Source organism: Giraffa tippelskirchi, chromosome 12 (assembly GCF_054371585.1).
Source record: "Giraffa tippelskirchi isolate mGirTip1 chromosome 12, T2T-mGirTip1v1.2.pri, whole genome shotgun sequence".
NCBI lineage: Eukaryota > Metazoa > Chordata > Mammalia > Artiodactyla > Giraffidae > Giraffa > Giraffa tippelskirchi.
Genome location: NC_137286.1, coordinates 39,270,586 through 39,292,393, shown reverse-complemented (window position 1 = coordinate 39,292,393; position 21,808 = coordinate 39,270,586). Strand labels below are relative to the sequence as shown.

General features: G+C 44.3%; 1 protein-coding gene and 1 long non-coding RNA gene across 4 annotated transcripts in view; one reads left to right on the top strand and one right to left on the bottom strand.

The window, feature by feature from the left end:
* The window catches only part of LOC145528355 (uncharacterized), a 31,589-nt gene extending 12,365 nt beyond the window's left edge, over positions 1-19,224 (top strand). Inside the window, exons 2-4 of the long non-coding RNA XR_014070335.1 lie at positions 13,371-13,652; positions 15,722-16,728; positions 18,682-19,224. This is a non-coding gene — a long non-coding RNA (uncharacterized LOC145528355). The remainder of the gene's footprint in view (positions 1-13,370; positions 13,653-15,721; positions 16,729-18,681) is intronic.
* LOC145528352 (uncharacterized) overlaps positions 1-21,808 on the bottom strand; it is a 100,814-nt gene that overhangs the window by 10,834 nt on the left and 68,172 nt on the right. The window lies entirely within an intron of this gene.

Here is a 21,808-nt window from a genome sequence, read left to right as displayed (position 1 = left end):
TTTATAAGTTCTCTAAGCAGATGCTCAGCTCCTGTGTGTCTCTGAGGCCTTTAACAGATGCTAAGCTTGTGTATATCTAAACACCTCCAGGCAGACGCTCAGCTCATGTGTGTATACTGTCCTCTGGAGAGATGCTCGGCTTGTGTGGAGATGAGGCCTCTAGGCAGACGCTCAGCTTGTGGGTGACTATGAGGCCAGATTGTTTAATTCTGAGCCATTCAAGGACTTTGTTCTTCTGATCTTAACATATCTAATTTTCCCACTTTATCACCTGTATAATGCCAAACACAGAAGACCCAGACTGACTCTTTGCAATCCCATGGACTATATAGTCCATGGAATTCTCCAGGCCAGAATACTGGAGTGGGTATCCCTTCCCTTCTCCAGGGGATCTTTCCAACCCAGGGATCAAACCCAGCTCTCCCACATTGCAGGCTGATTCTTTACCAGCTGAGCCACAAGGGAAGCCCATTTACCCTACAATTTACCCTACAATTGAGTTAATTGCAACTAGGGTGGGCATGCCCCACGAGAACTGGTTCAGGGTAGAGTCTAACACCACCTCCTCTCTGCAAATGGGTACCCAACCAAATTTGCTTATCCCATAAAGGAAAAGCCCAGACTGAGGAGAAAATATGTTCCCATGTGCACACCAGAGCGACTTACCCTCCAAAATTGAGCCTGTCGGCTCTTAACACAAAAGGACACACCAAACATCGTACTGGCTGAACCAGCTATCGAATTGCATATACTTACCCTACAAATGAAATTGAGTCCCTGGACTCGAGAAGTTTTTCGATTCCTTGTCTCAACTGCCAAGTGCTGGGGGTGGCTGGTGCCACTTCAGGGAATCTTGAAGGAAAGAACTTCAGGACAACAAATGGCCCCAGCAGCTGCTAGGTTCTTGCCCCATTATTCCCTGATCAGGGTCAGCTAGCCACGGGCAGCAAGGCTCCTGGCTGGCTAAGCCAAATTGTTCCTGAGTCCAAGCTCATTCTGCTCACCACACAATAGGCCAATGAATCCGAGAGATGAGGTGTTGAGGCAAGGAAGGGACTTTAATTGGGGAGCCAGCAGATGGAGAAGAAGGCAGGCTAGTGCCTCAAATTAACCATCTTCTGGAGTCTGGATGCCAGGTTGTTTTATAGACCAGAGAGAAAGAAGCAATGAGGAACTGAAGTCAAAAGGCAGGAGAGGGAGTTGCAGTGGGGAAGTAAAGTGAGAAAGTCTTCAGTCTTGCAAAAGGGAATGAAAAGCCTTCAGAAGGTGTGTGTTAATCTCTTCTATTTCCAGGTGGGCAGGGACAAAATATCTCCCCCTGAACTGAACAAAGACACTTTAGTTTATAGTCAAGCAGGGGGATAGGGACCTCCAGGCAAGCCATTGAGTACGATTATAATAAAGAATGAAAAGCAAGTAAAAACAGTTTTCAACATGGAGTCAGAATTGGCTTTCTCCCTGCAACAAAATGAAGGAACCCGTTTTCATGTTCCCTGGGAACAGATATGGGCAACAACCCCTTGAAGGGACAGCCTCCACAGTCCAGAAGAAAAAAATTCAAGACAGCTAAACCTAGGATTCTACTACCCACACCTGGGCCTATATTACAAAAGACTATCATTCAAAATGAAAAATGCACCCCAGCGTTCACTGCAGTGGTACCTCCAATCGCCAAGACACAGACCCAAGATAAGGTCCAATGACAGATGAAATCTTAAACAAATGTGGTACATATATAAAATGGGCTATTTTTATATCATTATCATATAATAATATATATTATTATTAAAATGGACTTGAAAAACCAGCACTGAAATTATGAAATTAGGCCAACGGTCCCTACAAGGATGGACCTTGGTGGAAAGTATTATAAGAGAAATCAGCAACAAGGGAAGAAAATAGCAGATGTCGTGGAAGGAGAAATTGAAAAAAAGGACAGAGGAAGTTGTTTACAACATAGACACTCTGAGATGCAAACACAAACCCAGAATTCCAAAGAGCGGGGAATAAAAAGGGAAAGAGCCAGGGATGGATTAGGAGGTCAGTACTAATGTATACATGGAAATCTGTGTCTGTAATAGATAATCCACAAGGATTATCTCCTCCTCCCATCCCTCCTTCCATTCTTCCTTCCTTTCACACAGGCACTGAAAGCTGTATATCCAACATATATCCAGAAATCTGCTACTGTATGAGCTAATCCACAAGGCTTATCTCTGGGCTTTCTTCCTTGCACATGTACACAGAAGTATTTATCTCTAACATAGACATAGAAATCTGTCACTGGAATATATAATCTACAAAGACTATTTCCTTCCTGGTTCCTTGCACATGTACCAACAATCTGTATCTCTAATAGCCCACAGGGACCTGATGATCAGAATAGAGAACTTTACTGGACCTTGTTCAATAAACTCCATGGAAAAAAATCAAAACAAAAACTACACATATGCAGAATGTATCTGTCATAACTGAATCAGTTCATTGTACACTGAGGACAAGCACAAAACTGCAAATCGACTAGACTTCAACATAGCATTGACATGAGACTAAGGAAAAGGAAAGGAAAAAAAAAAAGCAATGCCTACTTTATTCCCTCCAACCTCTGAGACTTGGGCTCTTATCCCATCCCTGAACCATGAGGAAACTTGAGTCCCAGGGCTGGCCTGTGGTGAGGTTGAGATGGCCCAGCAGGGTGCCCTTCATAGAGACACTTCTTAAACTTGTACTGTCTGGTTTTTTCTGGCTGGGACCAGAATCCCTAATGCACCCCAACGATGGTGGCCTGACCTTCTGGCCTCAAGGATACAGGGTAAAGTCACCAAGTATCCAGGGTCCGGGTATTGGGGACGCCAGCTGAAGCCTCCTTCCTGAGAGTGCAGCCTCCTAGGCACCTCCCCAGGGAGTGGTACCCCAGGTAGGGCATGAGTCTTCAGGGGAGGGGTAGAGCTTTATGGGTAAGAAATAGTGAGGCACAAGCCCTTGGGTGTTTGCTCAGACATATTCCACTCTAATTCATGGCTCAGGAAGCCTACTCTGGTTGCAGGTGGAACCGGAATTGGGCATGAAGAAGTGCTGCCGCCTTGTGGACATTTCCTTTAACTACAACGTGACTCCAGTTCTATCTGTACTTTCAATTCACAAGGCCTCTGGTGCCCTTAGCAACAGCTGCCCTCAGGAAAGGTCTTTCAGCGGGCTTTGCAGAAGTAAATTCCAAAAACAGCCAACTTTCAACAAGCCAATGGCAACAGGTAAATTCTCCTCATACCCTTTGTGGAAAAAAAAAATCCAATCAGCCAGAAGACAAGATGCTCAGCAACCCTAATTATGAGAGGAGAAATGGCAATCAAATTGACAACAAGAAATCAAATCCCATCTGACAGAATGAGCATCCTGACTGTCGGGAAATGGTAAGTGGTGGAGAGAGCAGGGAGATGATGGAAACCCCCGACAAGTGCTGTGGGAATGGACATTGCAACAGCCCCTAGAAAGGACAGCCTCTGCAGGCCAGAACTAAAAATTTCAAGACTGCTAAGCCTAGGAATTTAAAATACACACTTGGGCCTCTGTTACAAAAAACCATCACTGAGAATGATTCATGTACCCCAGCGTTCACTGCAGTGGGACCTCCAGATGCCAAGATACAGACATGAGAAATGATTCAGCCACAGATGAAATCTTAAAGAAGTGTGGTATGTTAATGGGATATTACTCAGACTTGAAAAACTGCCACTGAAATTATGAAATCAGGCCAATGATCCCCACAGGATGCACTTTGGAGCATCATACACTAAGCAAAGCAGATGATGTCCCTCCAAGGCAGATGATGGAAGAAAATGGCAGATGATGTCCCTCCAAGGCAAAATAATGAAGAGTTACAGGGGAAGTAATGTACAACACAAAAAGAGTCTGACATTCTAAAACAAAGGATTCCCCCCAAAAATAAATAACAGGAAACTACCAGGGATGAATTAGGAAGTTGCTACTAACCATACACAGAATAAACCATAAAGATTATCTCCTTCCTTCCTTTCATGTATGCACTAAAATCTGTATCTCTAACATGCTTGTTGTTTGGTCATTAGTCATGTCTGACACTTTGCGATCCCAGGGACTGTAGCCTGCCAGGCTCCTCTGCCCATGGGATTTCCCAGGAAAGAATACTGGAGTGGGTTGCCATTTCCTTCTCCAGTATCTCTAACATACCCACAGAAATATGTATCTCTATTAGCTAGTCCACAAGGATTCTCCTCTGCCTGCCCGCCTGCCTGCCTCCTCTCCCTCATGCATGTATACAGAGCCCAGGAAGCCGACTCCCCTAAGGTTCTGGTTGCAGGTGGAAGCAGAGTTGGGCATGAAGAAGTGCTGCCCTGGAGAAAATGGAATCTTCCTACACTGCTGGAGAGAAACCACATCCTAAAAATAAGGCTAAAATTCAAATTGGATTTAATCATGACAGTATGTGGTTACGTGGAGTATGAACCAAGAGTCTAAATACGGCAGACAATATGTGAAAACAAATTTGATATCTAGGATGTAAGAGTAAGGTTTCTTGTCAGATCTGCAGCTGGTATGCACATACTTCATGTATCTTTTCCAATTATAGCTTTGTCTGGGTGTATGGCTAGAAGTGGGATTGCTGGATCATATGGTAACTCTAGTATTTTTCAGGAACCACCATACTGTTTTCTATAGTGCCTACACCAATTTACATTCCCAGCAACAGTGTAGGAGGGTTCCCTTTTCTCCACACTCTCTGCAACACTTGTTATTTGGAGATTTTTAAATGATGGCCTTCCTGACCATTTTGAGGTGGTACCTCATTGAAGTTTTAATTTGAATTTCTCAAATAGTTAACAATGAGGAGCATTATAGGATGATTCTTTAATTTTCAGATGTAAAATAAATTAGGTTTGACATCTCAACTTGACAGTTTTCTTACAGATAAGCAGTTATTAAATATTTAGTTATTTCCTTTCTAGTCTAATGATAGGGACACGCAATATCATGTTACTCAAGGCTATGCGCTCAGTTTTGCATCTTTGAGCTGTTTTAAAGATGTGCACTGCTCCCCTCAAAGGGAAGGCTTAGTTTTGGTGGGACCAAGTTCCACCACCCAATAAAAGCTCCTTGAGCAAATACAGTCACTGCCAAGGGGGCACATGGTGAGACCACCATGTCTACTGACCCTTCCCACATCTCAGGCTTCAGTCTGACCATTCCGTTTGAGGTTTAACAGTTTGCCCTGGTGATATAGCTTGACCTCTTTCTGTATGACTAGGTGAGTTGTTAATGACTTTTTATGATTCTACTGGGGCTTCCCAGGTGGCACTAGTGGTAAAGAACTGCCTGTCAGTGCAGGAGACATAAAGGTGCTGGTTCAATCCCTGGGTCAAGAAGAGCCCTTGGAAGAGGGCATGGCAACCCACTCCAGTATTCTTGCCTGGAGAATCCCATGGACAGAGGAGCCTGGTGGGCTGTGGTTCATAGGGTCACAGAGAGTTGGACATGATTGAAGCGACTTAGCACACAGACACGCACACCCTCAGGAAAGGTCCTGCAGTGAATATTGCAGAAATAAATTGCAAACACAACCAACTTTTAAGAAGCCAATGGCAAAAGGTAAATTTTCCTCATTCTCTTAAAAATAAAAAACCCCAAACTGCCACAGGACAATATGCTCTGCATCCCTAATATTACAGGAGAAATGCCAATCAAAATGACAACAAGAAATCAAATCCAACCTATCAGAATGGCCATCCTCACAAGTCTGCAACAATACATGCGGGAGAGAGCTGGGTAGTGATGGAACATACCCGACACAGTCAATGGGAATGGAGATTGCCAACAGCCCTAGAAAGTACAGCCTCCACATGCTAGAAAAAAAGATCTTCAGAAAAACAAAGCCTAGAATCTGACATACCCTCATGTGGGCTTATATCCAAAAACCACCGTTCAAAAAGACACAAGCACCCCAACATTCACTGCAGCCCTACTTACAACAGCAAAACACAGACCCAGAAAAATGTCCACTGACAGATTAAAGCTAAAGAAGATGCAGTACATGTATAAAATGGACTATGAAAAACTGCCACTGAAATTATGAAACTATGCCCAAGGTTGCCGCAGGGATGGACCTTGAAGAATCTTACACTAACCAAGTCAGCCAGTCAAGGAAAGACAATAGTATACTGTCTCCCTTCTATGCAAAATGAAAAAAGAGATGCAAAGGAACTAATTTACAACACAAAAAGAGACTCTGAGAACTCAAAGTGTACCCCCCCCCAAGAAAAGTGAAGGGCCAGGGATGAATTAGAAATTTGGGACAAACATATACACAGGAATATGTATGTTTAATAGATAATCCACGAGCAGTATCTCCTACCTTCCCTTCTCCATTCCTTCCTTCCACATATACAAAGAAATCTGTGTCTCTAACATACAGAAATCTGTATCTGTAATAGAAAATCCACAAGGATTATTTCCTTCCTTCCTCATATGCACATAAACCAGTATCTTCAATACATAATCCATAAGGAGTATCTCCTTCCTTGCTCCTCCCTCCCACATAAACACAAAATCTGCATCTCTAACACACACACAGAAATCTATATCTGTTAATAGACAGTTTGCCAGTATTATCTCCTTCCTTCATCCTTTCCACATTTACACAGAAATTTGTATATCTAACAGATACTCCACAAACACCTAATGTTCAGCACAGGGAACTTTGCTCGAAATTCTGCAATAACATCTAGGGAAAAACAATCCAAAAAAGAACAGATATGCTGTATATAATCATATGTCATAACAGAATCAGGTGGTTGTATACTGATGACAAGCAAAAATGGCAAATCAACTATATTCCCATATAGCATTGGCATTAGATTAAAGAAAAGGGAAGAAAAGTCAAAGCCTAGTTAATTTCCTCCCACCTCCCTGATGGGCTGCTATCCCATTCCTAAAGTCTGAGCAGCCTTGGAACCCATGACTGCCCTGAAGTGTCAAACAGCTGGGCAGGGTGTCCTTAATTGAGTACTGTCTGGTTTGCTCTGACTTGGACCAGAGTCCCTAGTACAACAAAAGGATGGCCTCAAACCCTGGAAAAGTAATCTAGATTCCAGGTCTATTGGTGCTGGGGTCCCCAATTCAAGCCTCCTTCCTGAGAGTTCAGTCTCCTAGGCACCTACCTCAGCAGGGAGCGGTGCCCCAGGTAAGCATGAGTCTGGAGGGGAGGGGTGAAGCTTCAGGGGGAAGAAGTAGTGAGACACAGGCCCTTGGGTGTTTGCTTAGGCACATTCTACTCTTAATTCACTGTCCAGTAAGCCTTCTTTCCTTAAGACTCTGCTTGCGCATGGAACCAGAGTTGGGCATGAAGAAGTACTGCCGCCTTGTGGACATTTTCTATAACTACAACTTGACCACAGGTGCTTACTGGCATCTCCAATTCACAAGGTGCAAGGGGCTGTTAACGATAGCTGCTGTCAGAAAAGGCCCTACGGTAGATATTGCAAACATAAATTCCAAACACAACTGACTTTCAAGAAGCCAATTGTGACAGGTAAGTTTTCCTAACACCTTTTAAGGAAAAAAAAGGAAAAAACACCAAATGGTCATGAGACAAGATACTCAACATCCCTATTTATTACAGGAGAAATGCCAATCAAAACGACAACAAGAAATCAAATTCCATCTGAGAGAATGGTTATCCTAACTGTATGCAAACAGTAAATGGGGGAGAGAGCTGAGAGATGATGGAATCCCCCTTCACACTCCATAGGAATGAATGGCTATTGGCAACAGGCTGTAGAAAGGACAGCCTCCGTAGGCAACAATAAAAAATTTCAAGAGAGCTAAGCCTAGGATTTTAATACCCACATATGGGCCTATATTATGAAAATCCATCATTCAAATGACACACGCACCCCAACATTCACTGCAGGGCTACTTCCAACTGTCAAGACACAGACCAAAGAAACGTTCCACCGACAGATTAAATCTTAAAGAAATATTGTACATATATACAATGGGCTATTACTCAGACTCGAAAAAACCCCATGAAGTTATGCCAATGGTTCCTGCGAGGAGGAACCTTGGAGGATCATAAACTAAGCAGAATCAGCAACAGAGGAAGAAAATAGCAGATGATGCCCCTTCTAGGTAAAATTAAAAAAAAAAAAAGATCCACAGGAAGTATTTTACAATATAAAAAGAGACTCTGAGATTCAAACACAAAGAATTCAAAATAAAAAAAAGGAAAGGGCTAGAGATGAATCAGGAGTACTACATATAGACAGAAATCTGTAGTTGTAATAGATAATGTGGAAAAATTATCTCCTTCCTTCTTTCCTTCTACAAAAGCACTAAACTCGGTATCTCTAACATAGCCACAGAAATATGTATCTGTACTAGGTAATCTACAAGGCTTATGTCCAGCCTCTTTCCTTTCTACCACACACATATATGCAGAAACATTTATCTCTAACATATACATAGAAATCTGTAGCTGTAGTGGATAATCCACAAGGACTCTTTCCTTCCTTGGTTCCTTGCACATGTATAAAACAATCTGTATCTCTAGTATATATTCCACAGGGAACTGATGTTCAGCACAGAGAACTTTACTCAACCTTGTTCAATAACCTCTATGGCAAAAGAGTCCAAAAAAGTAGTTATTCTCTATGTATACGTCATAACTGAATCAGTCCGTTGTACACCGAGGACAAGCACAAAAGGCCAATCAGCTATACTTCAAAATAGCATCGGCATGAGAGTAAAGAAAAGAACAGGAATGAAAAGTAAAGCCTAGTTTATGCCCACTGACCTTCATAATTTGGGATAGTATCCGATCCCTGGAACCTGGGTAGTGTTGAGTCCCATGGCTGGACTGGGGCCAGCAGAGTCCCCTTCATAAGACATCTCTTAAACCTGTTTTGCCTGGTTTTCCCTGCCTGTAACCAGAATTCAGAGTGCACCCAAAAGATGGTGGCTCGACCATCAGGCCTGGGGACCAAGGTGAAGTCACCAAGTATTCAGGTCCCCTGGTGCTGGCGTCCCCAGCTGAAGCCTCCTTCCTGAGAATGCAGCCTCTTAGGCCCCTCAGCAGGGAGCAGTGCCCCAGGCTGGCATGAGTGGGGGCGGGGGGGTGGAGCTTTGCGGAAGAAATAGTGAGACTTAAACCCTTGGGTGTTTGCTCAGGCACATTCCACCATTCCACTCTTAATTCAGAGCCCAGGAAGCCAACTTTCCCCAAGGCTCTGGTTGCATGTCGAATCACAGTTGAGCACGAATAAGTGCTGCCTCCTTGTGGACAGTTCCTGTAACTACATGTTGACCATGATTGCTTCCTAGAACCTCCAACTCACAAGACCTGTGGGGCCTCAGGAAAAGTCCTGCGGCCAGTATTGTAGAAATAAATTCCAAACACAACCGAATGTAAAGAAGCCAATTGGAACAGATAAAATTTTTCTCACACCCTTCAAGGAAAAAAAATGTAAAATAAAAGACAGAGGATGAGATGGCTGAATGGCATCACCGACTCGATGGACACGGGTTTGGGTAGACTCCGGGAGTTGGTGACGGACAGGGAGGCCTGGCGTGCTGCAATTCATGGGGTCACAAAGAGTCGGACATGACTGAGCGACTGAACTGAACTGAAAAGACCCCAAATGGCCCAGGACAAGACACTCAATCATCCTATGATTACCATAGGAATCCCAATCAAAATGACAAGTAATCAAATACCCTCTGACAGAATAGCCACCCTGACTGTATGCAAACAGTAAATGGAGGAGAAAGCTGGGAGATAATATAACCTCCTACATGTTCCACGGGAATGAATATTGGCAACAGCCCCTGGAAAGGTCAGCCTCCACAGACGACAACGAAAAATTTCAAGAGAGCTAAGTCTAGGATTTTAATACCCATTCTTGAGACTATATTACAAAAAAAACCACCATTCAAATGACACATGTACCCTAACATTCACTGCAGGGCTACTTCCAACAGCCAAGACACAGACCAAAGAAATGTTCCATTGAAAAATTAAATCTTAAAGAAATGTGGTACATATATACCTTAGGCTTTTTCTCAGACATGAAAAACTGCCATGAAATTATGCCACTGGTCCAAACAAGGATGGATGTTAGAAGATCATATATGTAGTGTAGTCAGCAACATAGAAAAAACATAACAGATGATGCCCCTTCTTCACAAAAAGAAGACATACAGGGGAAGTAATTTACCACACAGGAGACCCTAACTTTCAAACACAAAGCTTTTGGAAAAAAAAAGGAAAGGAATGGGCCAGGTATGAATTAGGAGGTCAGTATTAATGTATAGATAGAAATCAGTATCTGTAATACATAATCCACAAGAGTTCCCGTTCCTTCCTTCCTTCCACATATGCACTGAAATCTGTATCTCTAACATACCTACAGAAATCTTTACTAGGTAATTCACAAGGATTATCTCCTGTCTTCCTCCTTCCTTCTTTTCTTTCTTCTTTCCTTCCATGCACATATACAAAGAAGTCTTTATCTCTAACATACACATAGAAATCTGTAGCTGTAATAGATAATCCAAAAGGACTATCTCTTTCCTTCACTTCTTGCACATGTACAAAATATCTGTATCTCTAATAGATACTCCACAAGGATTTGATTTTCAACACTGAGAAATTTACTCCACCTTGTTCAATAACCTCTATGGCAAAAAAATTTTAAGTTCAAAGATGCTACATGTATATGTCATAACTGAATCAGTCCATTATACACTGAGGATGAGCACAAAACTGCAAATCAACTATAGTTCAATATACCATCAGCTTGAGATTAAAGGAAAGAAAAGTAATACCTAGTTTATTCCGTTCACCCTCCCTGACTTGGGATGCTCTCTGATCTGTGGAACCTGAGTAGGCTTGAGTCCCAGAGCTGGACTAGGCTGGGGCTGACCCAGCCAGGCAGGGTGCCCTGCATTGAGACCTCTCTTAAATCTGTACTGTTGAGTTTTCTCTGGCTGGGACCAGAATCCCTAGTGTGGCTCAATGGTAGCCCAACCTTCTGGCTTCAAGGACCAGGGTAAAGTCACCAAGTATCCAGGGCCTTGGCACTGGGACCCCAGCTGAGCGCTCCTTCCTGAGAGTGCAGCCTCCTAGGCACCTCAGCAGGGAGGGGTGCCCCAGGTAGGCATGAGCCTGGAGGGGAGGGGTAAAGCATTGGGGGGAAGAAGTAATGATATTAAGTCCTTAGGTGTTTGCTCAGGCACATTCCACTCTAATTCACAGCCCAGGAAGCCAACTGTTCCTAAGGCTCTGGTTGCTTCAACCAGAGTTGTGGTCATTTCCTATAACTGCAGCTTGACCACCAGTGCTTATTGGAATCTCCACTCCAATTTATAAGGCCTGGGGGGCTGTTAATGACAACTGTCCTCAGGAAAGGTCCTGCAGTGAATTTGGCAGATATAAATTCCAGAAACAGCCAACTTTCAAGAAGCCAATTGCAACAGGTAAATTTTCCCCACACCCTTTAAGGAAAAAAAAAAAATTAAAAGGCCACAGGACAAGATGCTCAGCATCCCTAATTATTACAGGAGGAATGCCAAACAAAATGGCAACAAGAAATCATATTCCGTCTGACAGAATGGCTATCCTGTCTGCAAACAGTTAATGGGGGAGAAAGCAGGGAGATGATGGAATACTACAGGCTCTATGGGAATAGACATTGGAAACAGCTCCTTGAAGGGACAGCCTCCACAGGCCAGAACAAAAAACTTAGAGCTAAACCTAAGATTTTAATACCCACACATGGCCTATATTATGAAAAAACATCATTCAAAATGACACACATATGTGCCTCAACCTTCACTGCAGTGCTACTTCCAATCTCGAGATACAGATCCAAGAAGAAGTCCATCGACAGGTTAAATCTTCAAGAAATGTGGTACATACATACAATGGGCTATTACTCAGACATAAAAAACCACCACTGAAATTATAAAATTATGCCAATTTTTCCCACAAGGATGGACCTTCAAGGATCATACACTAAGTGAAGCCAGCAACAGTGAAGAAATAGCAGATGATGTCCTTTCTAGGAAAAAGAGAGATACAGGGGAAGCAATTTACAGCATGAAAAGAGACGCTGAGATTCAAACACAAATGTTTATCTGATTTAGATAATCCACAAGGGTTAACTCCTTCCGTCTTTCCTCTGCCTTCCTTTCATGCACATATTCACAGAAATATTTTTCTCCAATATACAAATAAATCTGTAGCTGTAATAGATATTCTACAAGTTCAGCACAGAGAATTTTACTCAACCTTGTTCAATAGTATACGTCAAAAGAATAAAACAGTACAAATATGCTGTATGTATATTTCATAACTTAATCAGTTGGGTTTACACTGAGAAGCACAAAATTGCAAGTCGGCTATACTTCAAAAGAGCGTTGGCATGAGATTAAAGAAAAGAAAGGGAACGAAAAATAATGGCTATTTGATTCCCTCCAGCCTCCCTAACTTGGGCTGCTCTCCCATTCCTGGAGCCTGAGCAGGCTTGGGTCTCATGTCTGGACTGAGCCGGGGTCCAGGCAGCCGGGTCATGACAACCAAAATTTTAGTAGAGACGGGTAACCCTATGATTTTCACCTCACAAGGTACAACAACCAAGACAGGGAAGCAAGCTAATTATAGAAGCACATGAATGGAAACAGAGGATGGGGAACATGTACACAATGCAATATTTCCAACCATGATAAGAAATAATGCCAAATGCAGCTTCAGGAAAGAAAGTAAAGAGAATCATCCCAAGTAAAGTGAGGGAGACAAGGACAGACAAGTATCCTATCGTTAGGTAGTTAGAATAGGAAACAGGAGTCCAGAATGGCAGTGGCTAAAAGACAAGGAAGGGAAAAGCCCACGAAAACAGAACAAAGGAAGGTCCGAGGACTGGAGTGAGGCCCTCAGGTGGGGCAAACAGCACTCTTGGCTAGCCCAGTTTACATAGGGCAGGCCCAGGGGGAGGAAAAAACATGTAAAGAGAGGAGCCAAAGGGCTGGGGCTCTCTCTCCTCTTCGTGTCTTTGGGTCGGCATGCCCTCACGCCTTGAGTATGTATTTTCCTGTTATTTTCTAAATAACCCACGGCTGATTCATGTCAATGTATGGCAAAAACCACCACAATATTGTAAAGTAATTAGCCCCCAACTAAAATAAATAAATTAAAAATAAATAAATAAATAAATAAATAAATAAAAAAACCCGAGCTGTAACACGGTCTCTTCGAGACCCGAGAGCTATAACATGGTCTGTCTGAGAGCTGTGACACGCCAAGGGCTTTAACGTCCATTGCTTCAAATTTTTGTTGAGACAAGACAGACCCGAGGAGATTACACTCCCCTGACATCTATGGTGCCATGACTCGGGTTTAACCTGGCTGAAACAACCTCGGTGCGGTCCCCACAAGGAGGAGGCCAAGCACAGCAACTTGAGCCCAACTCGGCGAAAGCTCCCACGGTAGAGGCGGAAGGCGAAGAAAACCCAGTGCAGGGGAGGTGACAAGAAGCCCATCGTGCTGGAAACGGGGACAGTGAAAAACGAACTCAGCAGAAAGCTCACGCGGCTCAGTCTCAGATTCCAGAAGACCTCCAGTTAAGGTAGGAGGTCCTCGCTCCTATGGCTGGAGGGACATACGCCTAATGAAATCTTAATTCCTTTACAATCTCTCGTTTCTTGTTTCCTTGAACCCCTCCGTGAACAGATGAGCGGCAGTGGGCGCACTTGAGGAACTCTGGAGAGGCTACTCCTCAGTATGTCCCAAAGGCTCCACTCTCTGCTGAGCCGCAGTAGCTATTACCCAAGCCAGTGGGGGTTCTTCTGTCCTTAGTCTTCTTGTGCCAGGATCAGGCCAATGAAAACTGTGAGCACAGGTCAAGGTATTTAGCCGATTTTTCAGCAGGCTGTGAAGGGGATTCCTTGGCACTTTTTTCCCACTGCTTTTTACTCCAGTCTTTCAGCTCCTCTCTCCCAGGACTCAGAGCCCGGCCAGAACCCAGGATGGCTGACTTCAGGACCTAATGAAGCTCAGGCTCTGATGTCTCATTGCAAAAATTCAGTGAGAGACAAAGCGATAGGTAAGAGGTGGATTTGTTAGGATTCAGAGAAGCACACTCTGCAAGGTGCCGGCTATTGTAGACGGCTCTGGCCATGGAATTCAGTCTGGCTAGATTTTGCCAATGGGGTGAATTCATATGCTAATGAGTGGGAGGATCATCCCAACCACTGGGGAACCACCCACTCCTCTGTCTTTTGACGGTGCCTTGGAGCTGTCCTGCCACCTCTGGGTGTGTCATTTAGCTTACAGATTGGGGATTAAGGTTTACTTGAATTTGACTTGTCATCTTGGACCAAATTGATTTTAATCGGTTTATGTTATGCCCTTGTGCTATGTCATTCCTTCAAAGGTTGTGCCCTGCTGCCCACTTCCCTCCTGTTTCATGCTTTTTTCCTGAGCCCCGTCCAGGCCCACAGTGTTGCCTCTACAATCTTCTGGAGGTACAACCAGAAAATAGCTGGCCCTTGGGAGGGAAATACTGTATAATATCCAATCCCTGTAGATATTCAGCCCTTCATCTTCCATGTTTCCTACATGTGCAACATCAGCATCTCTCAGTGAACCGGCTGGGGTGGGAGACAGGCACACAATGCCTGCCAGAAGTCCATCAGTTGGCATCCCTTCAAAGGCGATTGGGCTTCCAGGGATAATGTCTGCCACTTTGGGAGTTAGCCCTGCAGGCCGTTTGGGCCCAAATCCTTACCACCCTTCTCCTAAAGTTATAAACATACCCCTAGATCAAATCTCCACTCTACTTTTATGGAACATCTGGTCTGTTGCCTCTTAACAAATTTGTTCTTAAGCCAATTACTAACTCCTACAATCAGGACCCTGCCCCCTTGTAGGCAACGTTGCTCCACCCAGTCTATTATTAAAATACCTTTAGTGCCCCTAACAGGGCCAGATAACCCACTCCTTTATCATTACTTCTGTTATTACCCAAAGTGGGTCTATGACAACCAAATGTTTACCATTGGAGACACCCTGACCTGCTCTTATGGAGGACTAGGGGAAGAAATCAGTGACTTACAATCCCTTAGAGCAGTAAGAGGATAAGGCTTATGACCGTTTCACCAGGTTCCCAGTCTCAAGGCACAGGCTTGGATTGCTTTACATCATAATATCTATTCCCACCTGCGGTGAACAAACTGGCGATGAGTTAAAATTACAACCCCTTAATCCTACCCAGCACTGGTCACGCTGGAGATCTTGGGGATGCCCAACTCCAGTCTGGGGGTCCTAGGAGGTCAACCTGCCTTGACCTGCCTAGGGATCTGATCCTCGAAAGGTTGCCACGCCTCAACCTGCTGGGGATCCTCCAATCCAGGGATCCCAGGAGGTCGTCACGCCTCGACCTGCCCAGGGACCCAATTCTCAGGAGGCCAACCTGCCTCAACCTGCCTGGGGATTCGATCTCCAGGAGGCTGTCACACCTCAGCCTGCCTGGGGATATCCACCCTGACCTGAGGACGCCTAGCTCTCAGGTTGCAACAGTACTGGGCAGGATAAGCTTCATAAAGACTCACCCCTAAGGAAGTCCACCCATGGAAATTGAAGGAGGCCTATTAGTTTTTCCTGTTTCTTTTCCTCCCTGTCATGACTGTCTTTCAGGTGGGAAATAACCAATCTACTTCTCGGCAGACGCCCTTGAGATGCATCCTTGATAACTGGAAGCTGTTCGATCCTCTAACTCTAAGGAGAAGTCGCTTAAAATTCTTTTGTGCCACTGTGTGGCCACAGTATCCACTGGGGGACGAGGAACACTGGCCTGACGATGGGAGTTTAAATTACAATACCATCCTGTAGCTGGAATTATTCTGCAAAAGACAAGGGAAATGGACAGAGATCCCCTATGTCCAAATTTTCTTCCGACTAAGAGATATGAAGGAACTCTGTCTTAAGTATGGGATTGTTGTATGCCCTAAAAGTGAGCCTACTAGGCAGATGGTGTTAGGCACAGGCAACCAAGAAAAGGAACCCCCCGTGAAGGCTCACCTGCCACGCCCCCAGAGAGACTGTAGCCTCCCACAGCTCCTGAGTTGCCTGGTGTTCCTTCCTTGTATCCAAACATGCCCCCATATCCAGGAACACCCCCTCCACAAAAGCCAGCTCAAGTATGTCCCTTAGTTGAAACTGGAGGAGAATTCAGACCCCCAACCGCCCAAGGCTGGCCTCTCTGCCTTCGAAATCTTACAGCCATTGCAATCCTGATAGAAGATGCTTTAAAACTCTCTTTTGGGGGCAAACTAACTATTTTTACCAGCCACCAAGTGAAACAACTCCTAAATGGGAGAGGCCATGTATGGATGTCTGATCAAAGAATCCTCAGATATCAAGTAATGCTGATGGAAAATCCAGGCCTCACTATATCCCCTTGTGAGGTTCTTAACCCAGCCACCCTCCTGCCGACCCCCGAGGGCTCTCTCCCCTTTCACTCTTGCCTAGAAACCTTGGACCACTGGACAAAACCCCAAGAGGGATTGTCAGAAGATCCTCTGACTAATCCTGAGGAAATCTGGTACACTGATGGAAGCAGCTTTGTCTTGGATGGAAAAAGAAGAGCCAGATAGCAGTAGTCTCCAGTTTTGAGACCATAGAGGCTAAGCCTCTGCCACCAGGTACTTCAGCCCAATTAACTGAGCTCATAGCCCTGACTTGAGCTTTAGAGCTGGGAAAAGGAAAGAGAGTAGCCATTTACACCGACTCCAAGTCTGCCTTTCTGGTGCTACGTGCACATGCTGCTATTTGGAAAGAAAGGGGCCACTTGACCACCCGAGGGTCCCCAATCAAATATTGTGATCAAATTCTTAGACTCTTGAGGCAGTCCATCTGCCCACTGAGGTTTCAGTCTCCCACTGTAAAGAACACCAAAAAGGGATCACAGAAGTGGCACAAGGGAACCAAGCAGCTGATCAGGCAACAAAGAGAGCAGCATTAGAGAACAATGACCCCAATAGGGGTTGCCACCTTAGTTCCACAGACTAATTTGCCAGAAACTCCTTCATATACTGAAGGTGAGACTCTTAAAGCTAAGAGTGAGGGCTTTCAAGAAGATCATATGGGGTGGTTCCAAAAGGAGGGACTCCTTTTCCTGCCTGGAAACCTCCAATGGAAGTTGGTTAACTCCTTACATGCCACCACTCATTTAGGGGAAAAGGTCCTCCAAAGATTACTAGAAAGGTCCTTCAGAGGAACAGGCCTCCAAACAACTATAAGGCAAGCGGTCTCCTCTTGTCCCACAGTCAAACAACCTCCAAGGAGCTCAAAGACCCCAGCTGGCCCAGCCCATCCAATGACATTGGGCCTACCCAGGAGAGGACTGGCAGATGGACTTCACCCAGATGTCAGTTTCTCAATGGTATAAGTACTTATTAGTCATGATAGATACGTTCACAGGATGGATGGAAGGCTTTCCCACCTGGACTGAGAAGGCTGCTGCTGCTGCTAAGTCACTTCAGTCGTATCTGACTCTGTGCGACCCCATGGACTGCAGCCTATCAGGCTCCTCCATCCATGGGCTTTTCCAGGCAAGAGTACTGGAGTGGGTTGCCATTGCCTTCTCCACTGAGAAGTCTGAGGAGGTGGTGAAAAAATTGCTTCATGAAATCATGCCACGATTTGGTCTGCCGAGGTCATTACAAAATGACAATAGGACATCATTTACTTCTAAGGTCACCCAAGTAGTCTCTAAAGCATTGGGCATTACTTATTATCTCCATTGTGCCTGGAGACCTCAGTCTTCAGGAAAAGTAGAAAGAGCCAACCAATTCTTAAAATCAGCGATAAAAAAGATAACGCAGGAGACCTCCCTGGGATGGAAGGAGGCTTTACCAATAGCTCTCCTCCACACCCATATTGCTCCTAAGGAACAGGTTGGTCTTAGTCCTTATGAGATGCCATATGGGAGACCTTTTGTTTATGTCAATGACCTCTTCCTAGATCCAGAGGCTCAGACCCTCCAGTCTTATACCATGGCCATTGGGGAGTTCCAACAGTATATATGCTTGTGGGGTGCGAACAAGGACCCAAAAGATTCTGAGGAGTCACCACTATACACTCCAGGGACTCAAGTCCTAATTAAAGTCTGGAAAGATGGGTCCCCAAAGGCTCAACTCCAGCCCACATATAAGGGCCCCTACCCTGTAATACTTTCTACCCCCACAGCAGTCAAGGTACCAGGACATGACTCCTGGATTCACTACTCACGAGTCAAGCTGTGGAAGAAAACAGAAGAGGACACTTAATACACCTGTGAGCCGCTGGGAGATCTCAGATACCTATTCAGAACCACAAATGAGTGCCATTCTAGTGAACACCCCCAAAATCTAGGTTCTGGGGATAAGATTTCTCAGGACAGCTCTAAAGAGCCAACGCAGCTTGGCAGGGCTGGTACTCCAAAACAGATAGGAGATAGATATTCTGATCCCTGAACAAGGAGGGACTTGATCCATCCTGGCGATGGGAATTTGGAGTTGGCCAATGCCCCTACTAGTCCTTGTTATGCCTTATTGATGCTGCTTATGATTGTTTCATGTATTATCAATTGTCTAACCCATTTTGTCTCTGCCCAGGTCAACAAGCTACAACATGCAGTGCCAGTTCAACAAGGATATATAAAACTACAGCTGACCACAGAAAATATCACTCACCCTTAGATGGACACCACTATAAGGACTCTGAGGCCTGAGACTAGCAAGAGGGGGAGGCCCAATACCCTTCGCCGTCCCAGTTCAGCAGGAAGTAGCCAGAAAGACCTCGACACCCCTATTCCCAAAGAATTGGGCCTCCCATCTCTTCAGGGGGGAATGTTAGGTAGTTAGAATAGGAAACGGGAGTCCAGAATGGCGGTGACTAAAAGACAAGGAAGGGGAAAGCCCGCAAAAATAGAACAAAGGAAATTCCGAGGACCGGAGTGAAGACCTCAGGTGGGACAAACAGCACTCCTGGCTAGCCTAATTGACATAGGGCAGGCCCAGGGGGAGGAGAAAAAACATGTAAAAAGAGGAGCTAAAGGGCTGGGGCTCTCTTCTTTTCGAGTCTTTGGGTCGTCATGCCCTCACGCCTCGAGGATGTATTTTCCTGTTATTTTCAAAATAAAACTGAGCTGTAACAAAGAGCTGTAACACTGATCTGTCCAAGAGCTATAACACAGTCTGTTCGAGACCTGAGAGCTCTAACGCGGTCTGTCTGAGAGCTGGGACACGCCGAGGGCTTTAACGTCCATTGCTTCAAATTTTTGTTGAGACGAGACAGAACTGAGGAGATTACACTCCTGACACTATAATATCACTTCTAGGTATAAACTAACGATGGATACAAATGAGCTTATTGCCCGAGACACAGCCTTATAGACTTAGAAAGGAAACTTCCAGTTACCAAGATACAAAGATGTGGGGCATGGAGTGTCACACTGCTGTTGATAAAATAAGCGACCAGGACCCACTGTGTAACACAAGGAAACTTACTGCTGCTCTGTAATAACCTATAAAGAAAAAAAAACCCCAACAAATCATATTTACATCTATGTAGAAGTGAAACAAGTTGTAGTAGAAGGGAAAGGAAAAAACAAAACACCCGCAAGACTGTAATTCGCTATACACTCCAGTTCAAATGAGGGGACGAAAACAGAACAAAAAAGACATTCTGACTCTGTTCTCCTCAGGACATACTGAGCTGGGCTGGTGTCACATCTCTGGAGCCTGACTGGTTTGGTTCCCAAGGCTGGAGAGTCCTGGGGCTGAGGGAGCTGGGAGCATGCAGCAGGCAGTGTGCCTCCTAAAAGGACCTCCTAAAAGGACCTGGTTGGGGACCATCTGGAGAGCCCCCAACCTCCAGGTACATTCGGGATAAATTAAGAGACTGGAGTTAACATATACACATTAATATACATCAAGTAGTTGATAAAAAGTACCTACTGAATAGCATAGAGAAGTTTATTGAACACACTGTAATCACCCATATGCAGAAAAGAACACTAGACTGAATAGATAAATGTCTACGTATAACTAATAGAGTTCTTGTACACCTGAAACATACACAACATCTGAAATCCACTCTATTCCAATAGGAAATAACAAGGAAATTAACGGGGGGATGGGGGGAAGTGTGGCATGATGTAGTGCTGCCACCGTGTGGCCATTTTCAGTAAGAACACAATGGGGAGATGTGCTGCTGGGCATTCAGTATTCACAAGGATCCAGGAAGGTAATAAAAAACAGCTGCCCTAAGGAAAGGTCCTAGGGGTTATCATCAAGAAAGAATCCAAAACAAGGCAGGCATTAAAGAAGCTAATTTTAAGATGTAAATTTAACTCACACCCTTTAAAAAAAAATCTTAACGAAATGATGTCAACATTGCTAAACATTAGAGAAAAGCAAATCTAAACTATGCCAAGGTATCACATCACACCAGTCAGCATGACCACTTTCAAAATCTGTACAAACAATAAGTGCTGGAGAGGGTGTGGAGATAAAGGGAACACTCCTCCACCCATGCTTGGGATGGAAATTGGTAACAGTCTTTATGAAGGACTCTCTGAGGGTTCCTTCAACCATGAGGAGAATGAAATTAGAAAACTTCTTAACACTATACACAAAATAAACCCCAAATAGTATAAGTACCTAAATGCAAAGACAGATACTATGAAATTATTGAGAAAATATATAAACAGGACATGATTTGACATAAAGGCAGCAAATTCTTTGTGGATCCACCTCATAAAATAATGGAAAATAAACCACAGAGCAGAAAATGGGACCAAATTAACCATAAAACATTTGTGCACCAAAGGAAACCCTAAACAAAGGAGAAGGACAACCCTCAAACTAGGAAGAAATATTTGCAAAGAAAGATTCCCACAAGGGACAATAACAGCTGCCCTCAGGAAATGTCCTGTGGCTGGCACTAGAGAAATAAATTCCAAACACAGCCAACTTTCAGGAAGCCAATGCCCACAGCTAAATTGTCCTCACACCCTTTAGGGAAAAAAGGAAAACACAAACTCAAACCTCCCCCACCAAACAAGGTGCTCAGCATTCCTAATCGCTGCAGAAATGCCAGTCGAAAAGACAATGGGAAATCAAATCCCACCACTCACAATGGCCAACGTCACAAATCTGCAACAATAAATATGGGATGGAGTCTGGGGGAGAAAAAAATCACCCTAAACTCTTGGTGGGAATATACATTGGCAGCAGCCAGTATCATGCCAGTCTCCGAATGCCTGAAACAAAATGATCAAGTCCTGCTAAGCCGAGGATCTGGCATTCCCCCACTTTGGCCTGTATCCTCAGAAAGCCATCAATCAAAAGCCACAAGCACCGCAACAAACCTCCAGCACGACTTCCAGTAGCCGAGACACACAACCACAAAATCTCCAACAAGAAGTTAAAGCTTGAATAAGAAGTGTACATATATACAGCAGACTATTTCTCACTCATTAAAAGTCACCACTGAAATTAGGGAATTAGGACCCTGGGAGCCACAGGGATGGACCTTGAAGGATCATACACTAAGGGGAATCAGGCAGAGGAAGACTATGGTATACGAGGTACATTTCAGGCAAAATAAAAATAGACATGCAGGTCAACAAATTTACAACCCAAAAAGAGACTCTGAGGATTCAAAGTCAAACATAGGGTTCCAGAAAAAAAAAATAACTGAAGGGTTGTGAATGAAATAGGAGGTCTCTACCTACAT